The following is a 12852-nucleotide window of genomic DNA, read 5'->3' as shown; positions in this document are numbered from 1 at the left end:
TATTCTATCTCAATGACAAAAACGAAAAACAAAAACAAAATAAAACAAAACAAAAACCCACATAGCATTTTTGGCAGGGAGTTTTGGTAAAGTGCTTGCTATAAAATGGCACAAGAGCAGGTGATCTAAAGAGAAGGGTATATGAGTCAGAGAGATGGGGTTAGAGGTAGGTAATGTAACCTTCTTATGATTTGCCAGTATTCTTACAGATTTAGCCCTCACTGTTAAACTTGGAGAGGATTCAGATGACTTTCAAGATTTTCAACAAATCCACCCTTTTTTGGTAATAATAACAATGGATGAGAGAGGAAGTGGGGTATCATAAGACCTTTCTTTCCCACCTTTTTAAAACTATAACTGCTGACAAGTAGGGATGTTGATTTAAAGATATGAAATGAAAGAGATAATTCTAAAGAGTTTCATGTTGGAAATAACGATCTGTAAGTTAGTTGGTGTCACAAAAGAGGGAGAGGAGATTATTGTTTATTTAAAACTAAGAATAATAATAGAACAAGAAGTAAGAAAAATCATTAATAGCTCAGCCGTGGCCGCCTCCGCTGCCTGCTACAGCTCCGGAGACACAAGAGGGCGGTGGGGCCAGCTAGAGACAGGAGGGAGGGTGGACAGGAGGAGGGAGGGTGGGGGCAGAGTCTCCCGCCTCGCCGCCATCCTGGGACCTGTGTGGCAGGGGCTCATGGTGGCGGTGGGGCCTCCGCAGCAGCAGGTGCGGATTGCCCATCAGCAGGTCTGGGCGGTGCTCAAGGTGGCGCTCCTAGTGCCCTGCCTCTACATCATGGATGCCATCTTCAACTCCTACTAGGATTCCAGCCAAAGCCGGTTCTGCATCGTGCTCCAGATCTTTCTCCGGCTCCTTGGTACATTTGTATCCAGTATTGTTCTTATTTTGTCCCAGCAATCACTTTTCAAGTTTTACATGTACAGCTCAGCCTTTCTACTAGCTGCAACTTCAGTGTTGGTGAATTACTATGCTTCTTTGCACATTGACTTCTATGGTGCCTACAACACATCAGCTTTTGGAATTGAGCTGCTTCTTTGAAAAGGGCCCTCATTATGGATGGCACTCATTATTTTACAGCTATCATTTGGAATTGGATACATCACACTACTCCAGATTCATTCCATCTATTCACAATTAATTATTTTGGATCTCTTGGTTCCTGTAATAGGCATAATCACAGAACTACCCTTACATATCAGAGAGACTTTAGTTTTTACCTCTTCATTGATTCTCATATTAAATACAGTGCTTGGCTTAGCAGTGAAACTTAAGTGGATTTACTATTCCACAGGATATGTTTATCTTTTAGTGAGGCACATGTATCGAATTTATGGATTACAATTATTAATGGAGGACACATGGAAGAGGGTTCATTTCCCAGATATACTTCGAGTCTTCTGGCTGAAAAGGATTACAGCTCAGGCTACAGTGTTAATGTACATTTTAAGGATGGCAAATGAAACTGAGTCCTTTTTGATTTCTTGGGATGATTTCTGGGACCTCATTTGCAATCTTATAATTATTGGATGTGATTCTACTCTAACTGTCCTGGGCATGAGTGCTGTAATTTCCTCAGTAGCCCATTATTTGGGACTTGGAATATTGGCCTTTATTGGATCAACTGAAGAAGATGACAGGTGGCTTGGCTTTGTAGCACCTGTTTTATTTTTTATTTTTGCTCTTCAGACTGGTTTAACTGGGCTAAGACCAGAAGAGAGACTTATTTGCTTAAGTAGAAACATGTGCCTTTTATTAACCACAGTCCTACATTTCATCCATGGAATGACAGACCCTGTATTCATGTCTCTCGGTGCCTCCCATGTATCATCTTTTTGTAGACATTTTCCTCTTCTGTTTGTCTCTGCTTGCCTGCTTATTCTTCCTCTTTTACTTAGTTATGTTCTTTGGCATCATTATGCACTAAATACATGGTTGTTTGCAGTTACAGCCTTTTCTGTGGAACTCTGCTTAAAAGTAATTGTTTCTCTCACTGTCTATACACTGTTCATGATTGATGGCTATTATAATGTCTTCTTGGAAAAGCTTGATGATTATGTCTACTATGTTCGTTCAACAGGCAATATTATTGAATTTATATTTGGAGTAGTAATTTTTGGAAATGGGGCTTATACTATGATGTTTGAGTCAGGAAGTAAAATTCGAGCTTGTATGATGTGCCTACATGCCTATTTTAACATCTACTTACAAGCAAAGAATGGCTGGAAGACATTTATGAATCGTAGAACTGCTGTGAAGAAAATTAATTCACTTCCTGAAATAAAAGGGAGCCGCTTGCAAGAAATAGATGATGTATGTGCAATTTGCTATCATGAGTTTACAACATTTGCTTGTATTACGCCATGTAATCATTATTTCCATGTACTTTGCCTTCGAAAATGGCTGCACACTCAAGATAATTGCCCAATGTGCCATCAAAAAGTGTACATCAAAGATGATAGCAAGGATAATGCAAATATTTCTAACAACAATGGCTTTACTGCACCCAATGGAAATGAAAATCCAGAGGAAGCTATAAGGGAAGATGTGCTGAATCTGACAGGGAATTGAACAGACTGTGATGATGATGTTCAAAGAGAAAGAAATGGAGAGATTCAGCACACAGGCACAGCAGCTGAAGAATTTATTTACTAAGACACTGACTGATTAAAATAGCATTTACTAATCATTGAGGTATTTGTTTAAAATTCAGTTCATCCAAAATGGAGTAATATGCTTCACTTCAGTGTGTAACCAAGCACAAAAACAGTACCAATTTTGAATCTGTGAATGGTTTTCCGTTTACTGTGATGTGCTACTGTAAATATACCTCTTTAATTACTTCTGGTCTCTTTGGTGACCTATTTCAATTTGTGTACATTATTGTACACAGAATAAAATGTTTTCACGTTTTTATGAAAAAAAAGAAAAATCATTAATACATATTTTCAATGTACTGAAAAAAATTTTTGTAAAACAATATAACTTAGTGTCTAAAATAGGTTTTACTTATGTTCAAAAGTTATTACTATTTCTTTCAATTGGTACTATAAAAAGTCAAAAGATTGGCTAGGTCTCCTGAGAATTTTCTAAATTTATTTTGCAAGGAAGAACACCTATTATTATGATTTATATCTAAATTCTTTGTATTTAGCAAACCTCAATACTTTATTTCATATTTGTTTTCTCAAAGTAATCATATCATGCTTAGATTCAAAAGAAAGGAGAATTTTGAAAATGCAGTTAGAGGTTTCACATGCAATACCTTGCTATGATAATATTAACCTGTGTTAAATTATATATAATTAAAAATTACATAAAGAACAGAATTCAGGATATGTTTAAAATATCAAGTGACCAGGCATAAGAGATATAAGTATTATGATGGAACTGAATTAATCTTCCTTTCTGTATAGGGGTTATTTAAGGGAAAAAAGAGAGAATTATAACAATGTGCCTGCAAATGCCTTTTAAGAATTTTATCTAAGTATACTCTTCATCACATGGTGATATTATGATAATCAGACAATATATTCTATAATTTGATAATATACTTTTTCCAATGTAGAAGCTCTCAGCTTTTGTGTTTCTTCTAAATAAAATAATGAATCTTTTTAAAATTCTATGTAAAAGAAGTAAAAACTGAAGGATGACCTCATTACCAATAATTCATGCTCAATCACGGTGTGTTGCATTTTATTAGAATATTCTTGTAGACTTATATGCTGTAATTATACCATTAGAATATGAAACTTGGAATTATTAGAATGGAATCAACAGATCATACCCAGATGTATAGTGATTTATTTCAGTGGAACTATTAGGATTGCAAAGCTGTCAAAGGCAATCACTAAAATTCTCAGTCTTTTCTTTTTCCAATGCAAAACATTTTAATAGGTTGTCAAATATACAGTTATTAGAATTATCTAAATATCACTTATAAAAATTGGTATATCACTTTAGATGATTCTATAAAACAAAAACACAAATCACACATTGACAAAACCCCTGCAGTCCAAGAATAACCCCAATCAATAGTACAAATTACAAACACACTAAAAAAAAGAAAAAAAAAAGAAAACTAAAGACATTACTTAGACATTTAAACCAAAGTTACTGTGACTAAGTACATTCATTCATCAAGTACAAGAAATTTAGCATTGCTGCTTATAGTCACTAATAACACAATTTTAGGTGCAATTTCACATGCTTTCATAAATCTTCCAGTACAGTTCCCATAGTAAAGTGTCTGTGTGCACTCCATTTTCATTTATATGCAGGTGTATCATACATCATACTTAAGATTATTTCACTTTATAATTACACTGTTCATATATATTTTAGGTGACCACCAGGCCAAAATTTAACCCCAATGATGACATTAAAAACAATTCTTGAAAGTTGCCAATTTGTTTAATTGCATGAGTACGTTTTCCTCTTACTAGAATCCATCAAATTAAGCAATAAGAATTTAAAACATTAACAAAAAATGATGATGACTCTAATTTTCCTGAAATATTAACAATTTTCCTGAAATATTTAAAATTTCAATAAAATCACTGAGTCAAAATGTTGATTTCATATTTAAATTTTTTTTTGTAGTACTGGGGATTGAACTCGGGAGTGCTCTACCACTGAGCTACATATCCCCAGACTTTTTATTTTCTTTTAATTTTTTGAGATAGGGTCTCCCTATATTGCCTGGGGTGGCCTCAAATTCATAATCCACAGCCTCCAAAGTCTCTGGGATCATAGCATGAGCCACCACAAGCCCCTACTGCCAAATTTTAAATACCAGTGATTTAAGATTGAGGCCTAAAGTTACTTGTACTAAACTGTAAAATACAATTTTAAAATGTGCAGTTAATGTGCTTATGAATATGTAATGGAATGTTTTCTTCACAGAAATGTTATGTTAAACACTACTCTAAATGGACAGTCTAAGTAAACGTACCTTTACCACCAAGAATATTGAAAAATTAAGGCTTTTTTACACTATCAATAGCTACTACCCAAACTCAAGAGTCAAATGAAGTTTACAAAGCTGCAAAGTTATCTAAACTTTGTAATGGTTAGTTGCCTCACCTTAATTCAGTACTTATTAATCTTTACACAAACTCAAATGCTAGTTATCTTTAAATGCATTTTTCTCTATATCTCTATTTAAATTGAGTTCCCAAACCACTTGTCCTAGACAGGATGCTTAAAATAGTTAGGGCCTTGTCTGACTAGTTCAAACTGTATACTAGGGGTAGGGATTACAAATGCTTGGCACACGTTATTCATCTGATACATCTGATATTTTTGAATAAACTAAGAAGCCTGGCCTCCAAAGGAAACTGTACTTGTTTCCCAAAATATTAATGAGTAATTACTACATCTTCAGATAGTCAAACTGGCAATTTTTTAAGAAGAAATTGATGCCTCCTGGGCTATTAAAGACATTATAAGATACAATAGAAAGGAAAACTGAAGCTACAAATATACCAAATCAAGGTTAAAGGCATTGGATAAGGAATAAAATTACAAAGCACTGTAAACAATTTTTAAAGCAAATCAAGTTTAAATGTCAAACTCTAAGATAAAATGGTACTAAAAAGATGACAATGCTTTAAAATAGTGGACATGATTTCTGTAATTTTATGATAAAATTATTTCATTGTTCTAGTTTGTTTATCCTATAATATTCCAATATCCTTAAAAAATAAAATTAAAAATGTGTTTCCAGGTTCCTGAAGCAAGAAAACTACAACTCAAAGAACTATGGAAATTAATTCCTTTTCAAATATTATAATTTGGTAGAGACTTTACAGACATGATAAGAATATCTTGGAAATCATAAATACTAAATTATACTTAATCCAAAATTCTTTAAAAGTTCTAATTCAGTATGTCAGTTTTGAGGACCACAGTAGCAAATTGTAGTGTAAAGAGGCATAATAAGTACAATCTTTCCAGACACATAAAACAAAGAATCATGAATACCAATTTGAAATACCACAAGTTCCACGTTAGAGCCATTTAATATACACATTTTCATAATTATTTCTTGAAGAACTCTTTAGATAAAATATGTATCATTTATCGTGGATTTTAATTTACTTGAATCTATGCAACTTCCATCCATATTAAAATATCAATTAATGTAAATACTTTATTATAAAACTATTTTACAATTTAAATTTCATTTGAGAAATGTATTCACATCCACAATTTCTTAAAAGTCCTTTATATGAGTGCATTTCATAAGAAATACACTAACATTATTATTTATGCTTCCTAGGGGAGAAAAAAATTAATAATCCTATTAATCCAAACCATATCATTAATTTTCTTATTTCTTAAACATTTACATGTTCAAACATGTTTGCTGAATAGTGATCACAGTGGCATACTTCCGCATAATCTTAAGACAGGACTAGATAATAGTCACATGTAGATTACAGAAACAGATACTTATTCTGTTACATACAAGCTTACTTATAAAGTAATAACATAAAATGGTCATTGGGTAACAGTGATAAAAAATGTAAACAAAAAGAATTAAATGTTAATTCCTTCCCTGAAAAACAAAGATAAAAGCACTTCTTGTTTTATTAAAACAAAACATGATCTATTTTATCAGAAAGGCAAGACATTTACTTTACAAAACTCTATTTCCAAATACAGATAAAGAAAATCTAGAATAGCTGATTCAGACTTTATTGAACTAAAATGTGCAAATAATCTGATAATACTTAAATTTATTAAATTTAATGTACATAGGCTGACAAAATCCCATATAAAAATCCTCTGAAGATTCAACATAGTGTTCATTTATATGAGCTTAACACTATCTAAGTAACAACAACAACAACAAAAGTCCATATTGAAGGGAAAAAAAGTAAAATTAAAAAAGTTTCTTATTAATTAAGACTTGAATTTCATTCCCACAAAAATGTATGGCCAATACCCACTTGGGAATACAAAAAACCATTACATCCCAAGGAAAAATATTTTACACTAATTCTAAATAAAAATAACAAAATGCATATAAAGTTATACCAGTTTAAAAGATCTGCTAAGTATAGTATTCATAGAAATTTATCTGGTGACTTTGTTTGGACTCAGATATTTGCAAAGTACCCTCAGTGAGAGTTGGGAAGCTAAGAAAAAAAATTTCTTCCATACCACATAAAAATGGCACTTGGATTTAAAAGTTTAAATTGTGATTCTGAGGTAAAAAGAGGAGGAAAAGCTCTTAAATCATAACTTCAAAATGTGTTCCAGGAATATGATAAAACTGCTCAACAACTTAGATGTATTACTAATGAAACAAAGTGCTTTGAAAACATTAACATCAAATTATTTTCAAATTTAATTTTAAAGTCTTACAAGTTTTCAATGAAAAATACCTAGTTATTTTTTAAAAGGTGGTGTGTGTAAACAAAGGTAATATTTACAAATCTGTTTTTGCCTCTTCCCCCAATAAAATTAGTTTCTCTTTTAATATGATCTAAAGCTGTTACGAATAATAGTAAAACAGAAGCACAGATTTAGATATGCGCCAAACCCTATACAATGTACTAATTTACACACAGTATTTTTAAAAACACTTATATGATCAGATGCTGTTTTTCACTGCTTAACCAAATTCTGAGAAACACTATATTTAGCAACAAATGTTTATACCACTGCTTAACTAAGTGGGACCACAAATACATGAATTTTAAAAGCAAAACACTCTAAAACATTGTTTAGAGGAAAAATAAAATTTCAATCATTCACCTTTTTGAAGCCTCTGTTTGAGAAAAAGTATTATATATATACCTCCATATCATGTAATGTCTTCTCACATTGTAGTAAATATAGATTCCATTTTTGTCACAAAAGAACTTGCAATAAAAGTATTTTAAAGAAAAAATTTTGTTTCTTGCAAATAATTTCTCTCTTCTGACCCTGGTAAAAACCATCAGTGCCTTTAATTTCAGGATATTTGTTGTTGTTGTTGTTCTTGTCCATTTCCGCTGTGTATTTCACAAAGTACAATATTTTGTATTACATAGATAAATGGAAATTAAATGGAAAACCTGCTTTTGGAATGCAACAATTCTAAATCATTTCACTAAGAAGCACCTTTTGATATGCTGGTCTGAACTTTTAATATAAAACCTAAATGGTACTTATTTCTGAAGTAGAATTTTCTCCAGTTTTAATAACTTCATACAGAGCAATACTAAGGATATCAACCTGTGGTTTCTAGATTTTGATGGTGTTCTAATTATGTCATAGGTTAGATTTGGCTCATTTTCAAGGTTGGGTGGACAAATTTCATGATACATTGGCTACAGAAAGCTAAATAAACTCTTACTGAATAATGGTTTGCATTTTGCTTGAGCCAAATAGATGTTTAGGCCATGTACCACCACATTCCCTGCTTAACATTCCTGTTTCTTTATTCTTCATAGTTTTCTAATGAACAAATTAGTATTCCTGAGTAAGATTATTAAAAGTTAACCTTTCTACCAAAAGTATAAAGACAAATAAAATGTTGACTCACAATACAATAATGTTTTTACACAGCATTACAGGTGCATAGATAATGACTGCTGCTCTTTATGATGATTAGTCCACCCTTTAAAAAGACTGCAACAAAAGATTCAATTGTCTAAAATACTTCGAAGTACAGTAATTAAATAGACCATAAACATATCCCTCATCTATTGGGTTGCTAGGAAACACATGAGCAAAATCTATCATTTGCACTTCTACTTCCGCAATCTCTTGGCAACCAGTGGGAAGATGGTAGAAAACTTTTTCCAGTTGGCAAAGTACATTTCCATTTAAATGTTCCTGTGACATGATTTTCCACCCTTTGTCTTGCTCCATATTTTCAACTTTCAATGAAGTGTGACTGTGATGTTTTTTTGAATACATTTTTCTGTGACGAGCATACATCTTGGATAAGATTTTGCCTACTGAAGCCTCTATTTTTCCATTTGCTGTGGAACTTAACACATGAAAGTTATTGTTGTACTCCAGTAACTCTGTGTCTGACAATTGTACTTTGGACAAAAACTTTTCTGCCAAAGTTCTGTCATTTGATTTTGTAGTAGTTGGCTGAGATGAACCTTCATAAACAAATAGTAACGAACTTGCATAAAAGCTAAGCTGCTTCTGGCTTTCAAACCACTGCAGAATTTTCTCAATCTTCTGAATACTGGCAGCAATAGCATCTTTTCTTAGACAGAACCCATTAGGAGAAAACTTGGAGACTCCATCCTTTATAGTTTCTTTTGTTAAGCTTCTTCCATAGTGCTGATTTTGTGTCTCATAGCTATCAGAATGAACCTGATAAACCCTCATGCCAAGCACCAAGAACCCAATCTCTTCCATTAATGGGTACTTACTGACCTTTTGCTGAATCTTCTCAGATAAGGCAAAAGGATCATAGCTTTTTCGCCCAATCTTTACATCCATTATACAGGGCTTATTAAATTTATGGGTCACATCTTCCAGTTTTAGGTATAAATCATTTGGTGCAGTGGGAGGTGACCAGATGCCATAATATTTTGGCAAATATTTTTGAAGCTCTAGAAGAACACCATCACTACAATCAGCAGCATAAACCATATTATAAAATTCCAGCTCTCTCGGGCCCCTTGGAGGTGGCTGTAACTGTTTCAAAACTGTGCCATCTGGGTGTTGCAGTATACCCACTTTGTCCTTTCCGTACATGTGCCAGGCCACCTGATGCGACAGGGGCACGCAGCCGTTGAGGAAACGCAGCCTGCCGCCCGCTGGTTGAGGGGCGCCTTCAGGGGCGGCATCGCTCACAGGTGGGGTCCTCATCTCTGGGGCGCCGGGCGCCTCCAGCCGTAGGCGGGATGGCGGCTCTGTTGCCATAACCTTGTGCACAAGCGGTAACGGTGGCGAAAGGAGGAAAAAATAGGGAGTAGGGAGCGAGTGTCTGAGAACCCGGGGGTTGCTCAGCCTCGGCTGCGCGGAGGCCTGGGGGTTCCCGCGGCTGGTGCCCGCTGAGGCCCGGGAAGGGGGCCCATGACGCCGCGGAGGCGCGGGTGCTCCCCTACCCAACTCTGCGGACCGCGGCTCCCAGCTCCCGCCCCTCCGCAGCCGCGGCCGCCGGTCCCGCCGCTGCCCAGGAGACGCAACCCAGCGGAGCAGCGGCGGCAGCAGCGCCTCGCGCTCCCTAAATTCTCAGTCTTGTGGTTAAAAAAAAAAAAATAGCTTGCCTTGAAAAGAAAAGTATTTTCAGGAGAACAAAATCATTTAATGTATTTTCTATTTAATTATTCTTTGTTGAACCACATTTACAATGTTGATGATTCTTTTCACTAGCAAGCTTTTGATAGAAGGTGCATGGAGGTTCAGGGGGGAAAAGCATAATTTTGACGAAGTCCTTGTTTTTTTAACCTCTTGGCAGATTTAATCAAATTTTACCTGTATTTTAGGGCTACCGGGACATTTAATTTAATAGAACTGGCCACAGATATATTTGCAAGTTTTTTGTTGTTAAGATCTCCTATAATGTATTGATTAATTCCTCCTGTAGCTCTACAAAATTTAGACATTACCTTTGATGTAAGATTTATAGGATTATACTAGATAAATCAGTCAAAAGAAGGACTCTTTGAATGACAATGGGTACCTATAATTTAAAATTTCTTCTTTTTCCTGTCACAATCACATTTCTGTTTTTCTTTTCTGACACATGTTACTGCACACTTTATGGCCATATTTTTATTTTGAAAGTGAAATTTAAAGTATTATTTCACTTTTCTTTTTCCTCAAAACTTTTTGATTGAGAGCTTCTTTTATCATAGCAAAATTCTTCTTACATTAGGTTTAGACAGTTTTTCAGCATGTATATGCCATTTCAAAACTTCATTAATGTAGAAATTATGGTAGAAATATCACTCTATCCCAGATGAAAGTTCCCCTAAAGGGAAACCTCGAAAATTATTAAATTATTTTATCTATTTGCTGTGGTGAAAGAAAGCAGTGCATGTACATTTTTATCACTTTTGAGTACATTTTAGTTGAGTTTTTAGTGTTCTATCAAAATATTTTGATATTATTTAAATGGAAATTGTGAAATCCCTCAGAGGGACATCATATAGTAATACTCCTCACCCTCACCTCTTCTGACTCCCACAAAACTTCTTCAAGGGAAAGCATGAGCTTCCTGAGAATGGGTTGGATTAGGGCGCTAAGCATGTTGCAGCTCAGCCTTATGCTTTGGAGACAGCTTGACTTCAGGAAATAGATATGCCATGTCCCGTTTCCAAGGCATTCTGCCATGTTGAAAGATTGTCTGCAGTTAGTTACCAGAGACAGAATCAATATTTTTTCTAATTTTAAGATTATAATTAGTAATATTTTACTTAAGAGTCACCAGTAATGCAGATGAAATGTTTATCTGTCTTATTTTATCTCTGCATTGGTTCAGAAGTCAGGTGGAGAATAGTGTGACTTTATATCTTAAGCCTTTCATATTACAGTAATATTTCCCAAGCAACCACAAAATAATACATGTGCTGCTTAGTTTTCTTCAGACCTAAGTAACAGATATAAAACAGAACCATGGGGAGGAGAGATAGAAATCATAAAGAAAGTTTATTCATTAAATCATTTGCAAAATATTAATGATGAAAAACATATGTGTTTGCAACCCATAGAGTACAGCATATCATAAATGAACTTTATGAAAATGTTTCCACTTAAGTGACATTGATTGGTGTATAGAAAATGAATAACTACAAGTTAGAGGTAGCATCAATGGAGAAGAAAATATGTGAGCCATAAGACAGAGGAAACTATAGAATCAATAAAAATCCTGGGATAAGGCTTCAAGTAAGGCATGAAAGACCTTGGGAAAATAATATTTTATGGTGCCTCAACCTATATAAGCAACTTCAATAAAAATATTAAAATGTATGCATCTCTGTGAGGGAGAGTTATTTATCAATGAAGATTAGAATAATAGGTAGAGAAGAGATATTTGTTTTACTCAGATCAATCAAAGTGCACCAACACCATTTTTTTCCTGATCCTGGGCCCAGAAAGCCATTCTTACTGTTAGTTGTAGTTGCATTCACAATTTCTAGCTAATTTCATATCTCTCGTTATAAGAAAAGATGTCAAGCATGTATGATTTCCCAATTCCTGGCTAAATTCATCTTATTAGAGTAATGATTGTAGCACTGTTGTTGATCACAAACACACAGTTCTTTGAAACTAGTTTGTATTAAAACAAAGAAGACCTTCTTACCTATGTAAGTATTTTGTGCTGGTTATAGGTCATTACTTTGTCATGATACATCATGATACATTGTCACCAAAACTCCTGGCTAGCAATGACTCTCCCAAATGTCATTACTTGGATTTAGCAGTAAAGACTGCAAGTGCAAATCTTGCCTGCAATATGAAGTAAAATGTGAACAATGGTTTATTTTCTGCAATGTTAAATTAACCATTTGGAATTTTTGAAAAAAAACAGAATAACACATCCTTCAATTCTTTGGGCATTCTAGAATGTGATCTATTTCAATACTGACTATATCACTTTCTTTCACATGCCACTCCTATTTCTGCAGGAAATAACTTCTCTCACCTGGCATGCTAAAGCCAAACTGAGAGAGTGTGATATTTCCCCATAGATCAGAGAAAAGAAAAAACATTAATCATAAAGGTCTGTATGTAATAAGAAGAAAAGACTTTATAAGCCATAAGAAGTGATAGGTATGACCTCTTTCAGAGGATTACTTGACATATGGCAGAGGATCTGAAAAATGGATAAATTAACTGTACTGCATGCCAGTGGTGGGGATTCACAA

General features: G+C 34.2%; 2 pseudogenes; one reads left to right on the top strand and one right to left on the bottom strand.

Moving 5' to 3' along the window:
- Nucleotides 1–694: 694 nt before the first annotated feature.
- LOC143641077 (E3 ubiquitin-protein ligase RNF139 pseudogene) lies at nucleotides 695–2671 on the top strand (annotated as a pseudogene).
- A 5984-nt stretch (nucleotides 2672–8655) lies between these two features.
- On the bottom strand, nucleotides 8656–9901 carry LOC143641106 (inositol polyphosphate multikinase pseudogene; annotated as a pseudogene).
- Between the last annotated feature and the right edge of the window lie 2951 nt (nucleotides 9902–12852).

The sequence above is a fragment of the Callospermophilus lateralis genome, unplaced genomic scaffold, assembly GCF_048772815.1.
Source record: "Callospermophilus lateralis isolate mCalLat2 unplaced genomic scaffold, mCalLat2.hap1 Scaffold_84, whole genome shotgun sequence".
Taxonomy (NCBI): domain Eukaryota; kingdom Metazoa; phylum Chordata; class Mammalia; order Rodentia; family Sciuridae; genus Callospermophilus; species Callospermophilus lateralis.
This window is presented reverse-complemented; position numbering and strand designations above follow the sequence as displayed.